Raw genomic sequence first — 9383 nt, 5'->3', positions numbered from 1 at the left:
GCTGTGCAGCTGCAATGAATGGGGTGACCTGAGGGGAAGGAAGAGCACAGGTAAGTGGCAGAGAGTGCAGGATGATGCCTCAGAGTGCTCTGCATTTCTTCCTTCACTCATTTGGCAAGGAATATTACTAAGCACCTACTAAGCACCTAAGTGTACTAAGTCCTGCAAGCACTGTGGCAGAAGACTTTTTCCTGGGAGATAAAGCAAACTTCCTGAGGATTCTCCCAAAGCTGTGTGTCTTAATTTTATTTTGATATTTTGTGTCCCCAGAGGCCCAGCACTCCCTCCGTATCATGGCTGTGAGACAAGCAGACCCACTTGTCGTTGGGTGGGCATCACGTTTGGTGCTTTCCCCTGGGGCATGTGTACCTGCAGACCCGGGCTTCAAACCTGCACCTGCTAACTCACTGGCTCTTCTTGGACACCTCAAGCCAGTTGAGGCCAAATAATGCAGGCTCTGTGCTCACTGGAGCCAGCTCTCTGGGGCACCCAGAGCCCCCTGTATAAGAAAAGGGGGCCCTAGGCAGTCTCTTGCATGATCCTGCTGGCTCGTCTTTGAAGTAAGAAACCCAGAGATCAAAGGAAATATTTGGTTGAGCTCAGCTATTTGTCCTTGATCTGCTAGAAACTTTAATTTAATTAGCAACGTAAACACGGCAGAGACTTCACTTTTTCAACTTGGTTTAACTGATTTCTTTGATTTCAAAATGACTGGGAATGACTTTGGGGGAAAAAGTCTCAGAAATATTCATGTAAGATGTAAACTCAGCAATGCTTCTGACTCATGAGAACTTTCTGGTGGTACTAACCCAAACTTCGTCGTTCTCGTGCTCCAATGAGTAATGCATTACGGTGGGAAATATTTTGGACTAAATTGCCTGGTTGTTTCCAGAAAGGCAAACTTCCCAGATTCCTTGATATTTGAAATCACAGCATTTTCTGAAGGAGAGTACTGCGACGTATTCCTAAATCAGGAGTTTAGTGTGTGGCTGAGGAATTCAATCCCAGGGGCGCCGCGACACAGGTGTTTCTCTCTCTGTTCAAAGAAGAAGCCAGGTGTCATTCTGTGGTCACAGAACTTGGCTTTTGGGCCACAAGGGCAGAGGCAAAGCCCCACTGTCTGCTGGCAGCTCATTGCATGACTTGCTGACTTTAGGCCATCCGAAATCTCCCCGTTTCTCCTTATGTTAGGGCAGATGAGAACCAGGCCTGGTGCTTAAAGGACCTGCGCGTTCCTGATAGCACGGAGACGACACCCAAGCTGCTGACTCCCACGTGAGGTCTCTTTCCTTTGCAGATGGTCAAGAAATGGAAGCTGGTGCCAGGCAGGGCAAACCACTTAGGCGGTCCTGGAGGAGGCTCTTCCTCCCGGCTGCCTGGCTTGTGGGCAAGGGGCGGAGCGAAGCAGCTGCAAACTGCGACCTGCGGGCGACCTGGACAGCTCCCCAGCTGCGTGGGCCGTGGACGAGCCTGCGTGCCCAGCCCCCTTCCGTGGCCTGCGTGCACCCTTGCCCTACGCCTTTGCTCTAGGGAGGATCCCATTGGGAAGCGGAGATGCTCCCGGCCAAGATGACAGCCCTGACCACGGTCTTGCCACTCGGGCTTGCTCTCGGTGCACGTAGGCAGCACGTGGGGCTGGCTCTTGCGCTTACAGGTGCCACCGCGGGAGGTCGCAAGCGAGTCTGCTAACAGGTGATGCGCGTAGATCTCCAACTAAAATGCGTGTCGAAGGCCCAGAGTTGTCCTTTCCACCTTCACCTGCTGACAGAAAGCAAAACTTCGACAAGGGATCACTAATACTCGTGACATAAATTCCCTTTCTCCCATCAGGCCCTACGTGTAGAGAGCAAGAGAAAGCCTATGTGTGGAGAAGCTTACAATAGAGAGGCCAGTGTTCTTCCCTACGCAAAACAGTGGTGGCTTTGGGCCTAGGGAGCAGTGTCTCTGTGCGTCCTCACGTGACCCCCAGGACTCCCGACCACGTGGCTGCAGTCTTCAGAGGCCTGTGCCATTTGTCCTGCCACCCCCCCCCCCTCCCTCCACCCTCTTCTCCGGCATTTCTTGAGCTGGAAAACTTTTAAGCTGCTTACTGGAATTTGCTACATGTGGCTAAAATCCCCTACAAGCAAAATGTGAGCCTGGCATCGTTTTAGTTTAGAATGCCATTCGAACTAGAAAGTTACCATGAGATCGTTTCCTTCTTAGGGCAGTTCCTAATGATTTCTCCGAAATCTTTACTGAAACTTGGACTCTAGAAGGAGTTTTGCCAAACCAGTCTTGTGTAATTTCTACTAGAATTATTTCAGCAGGGGTTCAGAGGTCAAAGAAACGTGGAGTGAGCTGCAACACACCTTAGATCTTGTGCAACGCATTTTATTTGTCTTCCTTTCCCCCGTCCCTCCTTAAGTGAGCTGGTAGCTGGATGCAGGAGCCAGGTGCCTGGCGGCCGAGATGTCACTGTCCTTCCCCTGACTCTTTAGTGCATGTTTGCAATCCTGTGTAATAAAAATGAAGAAGGACACTGCAGCCAGGACAAATGACTGCGGCCCTGGAGCTGAGTTGTTCTAAGCTTCAAAGGGCCACACAGAAGCAGGAATTGCATTTGGTTCGAGCTCATTTTCTTAGGAGACTTTAAAAGGTGTTTTCCTGGAATGCTAAAAACACCCTCAGAAATGGTTTCAGCACGGTCCGGCCTGGTGAAGGCCAGAGCAGGCAATGTGCAAGAAGGTGGAGCGAGGGTACAACATGCAGTGAGCAGCAGGCCGAGCCAGCGTCCACACAGAAACCTGACCAAGAGAGAGTCACCCGACGGGAAAAACGGCCTCGAGGCAGTGATGCTGAGATGACTCACGTGGCCACTACGTGTTTCCAACTTTCCCTAGGAGCCAGGAACAGAGTTGTGGGCTTCTAGACATTCTAAGTCCTGACCTCTGGGGGACTCTTGCTGCATCAGACAGGCCAAAGGTACTGCCCTGCTTGGAGAAAACTGTTCCCTGTTTCAGATTTTCTGGGGAAAGAGGAATGTACGCTAGCAGATTACTTACCTCACCATGTCTGGCCGGAGTAAGCCTCTGATGAGCTCAAGCTCTCCTGAGGTCTGGCAGCTCCGGCTGCCGGCAGAGGGAGGCAGCCTCCTTCCTCCTCCTCCACTATATCTGTGGCCCCAAGCATACCTCTCTCCTGGGGCCGCGACCAGCTGGCCACAGGCCCAGGGCCCCAGGACCCTGGCAGTGCAGAGGACAGGACAACCAGGGGACACCAGAGGGCCCCCTGACGCTGGTGAGTCCCTGGCTGCTGCCCCGTGCTGCCAAGGATGCTTAGGGGCGCCCATTCGGGGAACCTCTCTCTGGTCACCTCTGCTCTATGGTGTCTCTCTTCTGAGCTCATCTTTCCCAGAGGGCTGCCCAATCCTGCTCCTCGCTAGAGAATCCCTCCAAGGTCTTCCGTCTCCATGGCACCCCACTGTCTCTGGGCCCCCAGGTAATCCTTTTCTGTATTTCACTCACAGGGCTGGAGCCTCAGGTTGGCCCCACTAGGCCTGGGGTGCCCATGACTGATTTCTTGTTCTTCCTTCCTTGGAAACTGCCTCTGCTTTGTTCAGCCCTTGCTATTTGCGATTCTTCTTCCCGTCCTTTGTCCTTGCTGTCCTCTAGGTGATTTTTGGATGACTGCCCCCTCCCATTCTCCCATTCATGTGAGGGGTGTGTGTGTAGCTGTGACTTGGGCTGCACCTCTGGCTTTGTCCTCGCTGATTTGTGCAACTTCGGCCTTTGTGTTTTAGGTTTGTTCATTCCTTCTGAAATGTGGATAACAGAGCAGCCTGTAGCATAGGGTTGCTGTGAGAATTACAGAAAAGGGTCCATCTGAGATGCTTTACACATCTCCTGCCTTACTTGGTTGTATTGGGCCTGCATGGTTCCCGCCCTAAGTCACCACTGGCTGGGGGAAGCACCATGTGCTCCTTTCTGCAGGAGTTCCTGGCCCATCACTCTGCAACATGCACCCCACTCCCCACCCACCCCTCTGCCAACAGCCCCTGCTGGGGCCCACTCTCCCTGCTCCCCATGCTGTGCTCCTGGCTGGTGTCCTTGACTGCACCCTGCAGGTGGCTTGTGTCTCCGGGACCCACGCAGCTGTGCTATGTTAAAGATGCTCCTGCCTGCATGCCTTGCCTGTGCAGTGGATATATTTTCATAATTCTCTCATTACAAGCATTTGCATGCTGCTGACAGCCCCAACAAGTCAGGAGGGCTGAGGAGACTCCGATCTGATCATCCACAGCTCATCTGGAGACTTGGCCAGGGGCTGAAGACACCCTTGATTCCAGGAGACAGGTTGTCTAGGGCTCTAGCTTGGTGGTGAGTTTAGCCGCTGCTTGTCACCGCAGTGGCTCAGTGGCTGGGAGACCAAGAGGCCACAGGTGGTCTTCCCCACTGCCGTGCGCGCTGAGCTTGGGTGAGGAATGGGCTCGGGCTCTGACAGCGGGAAGAACTCAGCATAATTTTTACTTCCATGATTTCCTTTAGTATTTGTAGAAATTTTAGTCTGTTCTGGTTCTGCTGAAGCACAGAGAAGGTGAGGGATTAGTTTCCCTAGGAGGCTGTCACTGGGGATTTTGTCCTGATTCAGTACAGATTTCCACCATGGTTCTGGGGCCTTCAGAATAACGTGGCCCAGGGAGACTCTTGGGTCATGAAGCGGGCGACCTCCCTGGCTCAGGGATGTGCAGATCTCGTCTGGACGTGAGAGGAGACTTAGCTTTGCATGGCTGATCTTTCCCATAATCCTGAAAGGTGGAGCAGCTCTTCCACAGAATGCAGAGTGAGGGAGGGAGGAAGAAATTCGCATAGGTACAGAAGAATCAGTACCCATACCACTGTGTTTGAGGCTTTATGAATTCTCAGAACATCAGAGATGTTTCTACCTGAAACCCCATCAAGTGTTGCTTAGTGTCAGGTATGCATCGGGGAGAGGCCCTGCAGGTGGGGGAAGCTGCCCCCTGCAGCACTATGGGGCTGGACCCACCAGGCAGGGGGAGCACCCACCGCACACCCAGGCAATGCTGCCCCTCCCTGCGCCACGTAAGATGAGTAGCGCTACATGGGTATTTGTGCATCTAGAGAGGGAAGTGCAGTTAAAATATTGGGCCCTAGGGACTTTTCTGTTCCACTAAATCTCATGGGATCACCGTCATCCATGCCATCTGCTGGTAACCAAAGCAACCTCACGCTGAGCGTGGCTGTCCCCAGCCACTCCCAAAGACAACTATTCATTGAATATCATTTTGGAAGAGTTCCCTTTCTCTTCTAGGTGGGTAATAAAGAATAGGATGGGGCCAGTGAGATAGCTCAGCGGACTAAGCGCCTGCTTTGGCAAGTGCAGGCAGGGATCAGAGTTTGATCCCAGTCCCGCGTGCAGCTCCCCGCCCACCCGGGGGCGTGCTGAGCCGGCAACCAAGGCCAGGCGATGGCCCTCACCTGTCATCCCAGCGCTGTAGGGGCTGAAAACAGGAGGGTCACTACCAGTCTGAGCTGTGTAGTGATACCCTGTACCAAATACATTAAAGAAAACATAGGAGGGAGCTCCGTGATATTTTAACACAGCTGTACAGGTTGTGCAGCTTCACCCTGGATTCTGGGAAGCTTAAACAGCTTATTTTTTCCTTTACACAGTCATAAATAATAAGAGAACATTTACATCAAATACTGGGGTGGTGCTCAATGACAGGGAGCACCAGTTTACCAAGCATGTGAGACTCTGGGTTTGAGCCCTACACCCCTTTGAAATACTCTTTCCAACTCTTCAAGAGTAGTACGTTAAAAGTGGCAGTCAATGACACATCAGTGAAAACAATATACAGGTTTCAGCAAACCACCAAAAGGTGTACTTTGAAAGAGAAAAATCGTGTTGTATATTAAAAATAGGACTATTAGGATTGGGACCATGGAAACAAGAGGTGAAAGGGAGAAAAGTCTTTAAAAGCCTCTCACTTTGCTCATTTTCTGTGCATTGCTGTTCCCCAAATCTTTTTTTTTTTTTCTCTCTCTTGGAACCAGGGATTGAACTCAGGCCCTTGTGCTTGCCAGTGAAGCGCTCACTCCACTGAGCCATCTCCCTGGCCCCTCCCCAAATCTTTTTTTAAAAAATTGTTTATTTATTTATTTGGTACAGGGTCTCACTAAGCAGCTCAGACTCGCAGTGATCCTTCTGTTTGTCATCCCTCCTGCGCTGGGATGACAGGCGTGCACCACCACGCCGAGACTCGGGCTGGGATCGAACCCAGGTCCTTGTGCTTGCCGGGCGGGCTATTAGACCCGTTCCCCAAATCTCACTCTGCATGTCCTGGGCTGGCTTGTGTGTTTCCAGGGCTGCCCCAGCTGAGCACCGTGAGCTGGTGGCTTCAACAGGAGAAATTAATTTCCTTCTGATTCTGGGGGCTGGAAGAATGAGCTCAGGGTGAGGCCCTGAGGATAGGGCTTGAGGGCAGCCCAGGAAACAGAGACCTAGGGAGCCCTTTTCTCAAAATAAAAAAATAAAGAAGGGCTAGGGTGTAGCTAAGGAGCTGGGCTAAAAACCCCCAAAAGAACAAAGAAACTTTTTGTTTCTTTTTGTTTTTTTTTAAACCAAGGTTTGCGATCAGGAACTCACAAATGCCGGGCAGCGCGTTACCCCGAGGCCGTCTCCAGCCCGTAGGGAAGCAGCTGTTCTTAAACTGCCTCCGCTCTTTCTTCCTCCTGCCCTGTCCCTAGCCCCCAGCCGCATCTGCCTGGTCACTTGGGGACGCGCACTTGACCACCGGCGCATCCCAGCGCGGCCCACAGCGCACAGCCCCGCTCCGCGTGCAGCTTCGGGTCGGGGCGCCTGCTCCAGGCTGGGGCTCGGGCCGCGCTCTGGGGGGCCCTGCCGGGTGCCCGAGCCAGCCACTTCGGGGCTACTGCTCCGGAAAATCAATTCTCTTCGGTTTGACTTCTAGCAAAGAAGACTATCTTTGAACTGTGCGCCTTATCAGAGCAGAAAGCCAGCGGCCTTGCCTTCTGCAACCCGCTTTCGGCACGCTCCATGGAGCACAGCGCTCGCGCGAACCGGGGGCCGAGCGCCTGCTGGCGCGCTTCGGCTGCGCTGCCCCCTCGTGGACACTCAGCGCCACGCTCGGTTCTCCTCCTCCGCACGTTCGCCGGAAACGGTAATGCGTTTCAACAAACCCGTGGTCTTTCTTCAGTGGATTCCTAGTTCACTTCTTGGGTTTTTAAAAACCGCAACGCATGACCAAATTGCGTAACTGCACGATCCACTAGTTGTTCTCAGGAAAGTTTGGACTGACTGCCTTTTCCTCAAGGCGGGGAGACGGGAGACGCGCTAGGACAGCAGAGGAAATCCCAGCAGAGACTCCGGGCTGCGGCTGCGAACGAGGTATCTCAAGGGCCGAAAATACAATCACAGCACAGATTAAAACTAGGAGTATTTTTATTTTTTTTATTTTTTTAAAAATAATTTTCATTTATTTGAGAGAGAGAGAGAGAGAGAGAGAGAGAGAGAGAGAAAGAGAGAGGTGTGTGTGTGTGGCCAGCTCAGCCCACCAGGGGGCGGGGCTGGCTGGCATGTGGTGCTGGGGGATTGAACCGCGGTCCCTGATGCTTTGCTAAGCTTGTTCTAAGTAGGTGCTTTAGACCACTGAGCCATCTCTCCAGCCCTTATTTTTTATTTTTTAAAGCAAAACCAGGGAGATGGATTAAGTGGAGACGGGAAGGGAGGGCAGAGGAGATAAAAAGGATCAAGATCGCCGAGTAGGGGGGCACGTCACCTCCCCAGGACCGGGTGTGTGTCACGCATCATCATAAACATATAAATTAAAATTTAAAAGCTAAACCGCGGTAGGGACAGGACTTGATTCAGTGAGAGCTCCACGGGCCTTCTGGGGAGAAGGGAAGAGGTGGCCCCGAAAGGTCACTTCCTTGTGCTTTGCATGCTGGCTTCCTGCCTGTTCCACTGTCCCCAAATGGCTCCGCTTCCCGCCTCTCGGCCTGTCCCTGCTGTCTCACACTCACAGGGTGCCTCTGCGATGGGGTGCAGGACCTGGCCCCGGCTTGGGCCCCGGAGCAGTGCCCAACACGTCCAGGGATCCGAGCAGCAAAGGACTTTGTAGGTTCGCGCCACTGCTTGGAAGTCACTGCAAAGCGATGGCAGGACTCCCGGGCACAGAGAGCTCAGAAACGAGTCAGAAAGTAAAGAAAGTTCCCAGGGGAGGATTAAAGACAGGTTGTTAGGGGCTGGGGAGATGGCTCAGTAAAATAAGTGTTTCCCTGGCAAGGGCAAGGGCCTGAGTTCAATCCTTGGTCCTCCCCCCAAAAGACAGGTTTTTATTTAAATATTTGCCCAGTGAAAGCATTAAAGATAAATTAATAAATAATGAAATTACCTATTACTATCAGTTTTTGTGTTTTGGTACCAGGGATTAAACTCAGGACCTGTGCTTGCCAGGCAGGCACTTATGCTGCTGAGCTATCTCCCTGGCTCACTATCAGTTTTTAAAAGAAAGAACAATTTGATACAAAAGACAAGACATAATTTTAGAAGGTATATGTTTCAAAGGAAAAATGTTTTTGTGTTAAATATCTATATGAACATGCCCATAGGTATCTGTGTATATGTGCACACACATACGTGTACATGCACGTTGCCTCTCGTTTCTGTCATTGCACCATGGAGCAGGGAAGAGTTGGAATTCACCAGGTGTCTGGGGAATGGGGCCTTAGGGAGAGGTCTTAGAACTGGGCTTCCAAAAGTTCCCTCTTTCTGGCATGATTGGGGGGCAAGCTCTACTAAGGACCATCTTTGAAATGAGAACTCAGGACCACAGGTCCCTAACCCTAGCCCTAACCCTAACTGTAGCCTTAGCCCAAGCTGTAGCCCTAGCCCTAGCTGTAGCCCTAGCCCTAGCCCTAACTCTAACCCTAGCCCTACCCCTGTCCCTAACTGTAACCCTAGCCCTACACCTAGCCCCAGCCCCAGCCCCAGCCCCAGCCCCAGCCCCAGCCCTAGCCCTAGCCTTAACTAAAGCTCTAGCCCTAGCCCTAGCCCTAGCCCTAACTGTAGCCCCAGCCTTAGCCCTAGCCCTGGCCCTAGCCCTACCCCTAGCCCTAACTGTAGCCCCTGCCCTACCCCTAGCCCTATCCCTAGCCCTAACTGTAGCCCCAGCCTTAGTCCTGGCCCTAGCCCTAGCCCTAACCCAAGCCCTACCCCTAGCCGTAACTGTAGCCCCAGCCCTAGCCCTAGCCCTACCCCTAGCCCTAACTGTAGCCCCAGCCCTAGTCCTGGCCTTCGTCCTAGCCCTAGCCCTAACCCCAGCCCTACCCCTAGCCCTAACTGTAGCCCCAGCCCTAGTC

The 9383-nt window shown here is 52.5% G+C and overlaps 1 protein-coding gene across 2 annotated transcripts in view; it reads left to right on the top strand.

Annotated features, from left to right (window-relative positions):
* The first annotated feature begins 3081 nt into the window (after positions 1–3081).
* Positions 3082–9383, top strand: part of Basp1 (brain abundant membrane attached signal protein 1) — an 82258-nt gene continuing 75956 nt past the window's right edge. Inside the window, exon 1 of one of the 2 annotated variants that reach the window (XM_023704943.1) lies at positions 3082–3279. The gene's annotated coding sequence lies outside the window, so the exon portion shown is untranslated. Of the gene's footprint in view, positions 3280–3343; positions 3481–9383 lie in introns of those variants that run through there. The other variant, XM_023704944.1, reaches the window with a different exon arrangement.

Source organism: Octodon degus, unplaced genomic scaffold (assembly GCF_000260255.1).
Source record: "Octodon degus isolate 3935 unplaced genomic scaffold, OctDeg1.0 scaffold00207, whole genome shotgun sequence".
Classification (NCBI taxonomy): Eukaryota; Metazoa; Chordata; class Mammalia; order Rodentia; family Octodontidae; genus Octodon; species Octodon degus.
Note: the sequence above shows the minus strand (reverse complement) of the source record. Positions and strands in the feature narration are given on the sequence as shown.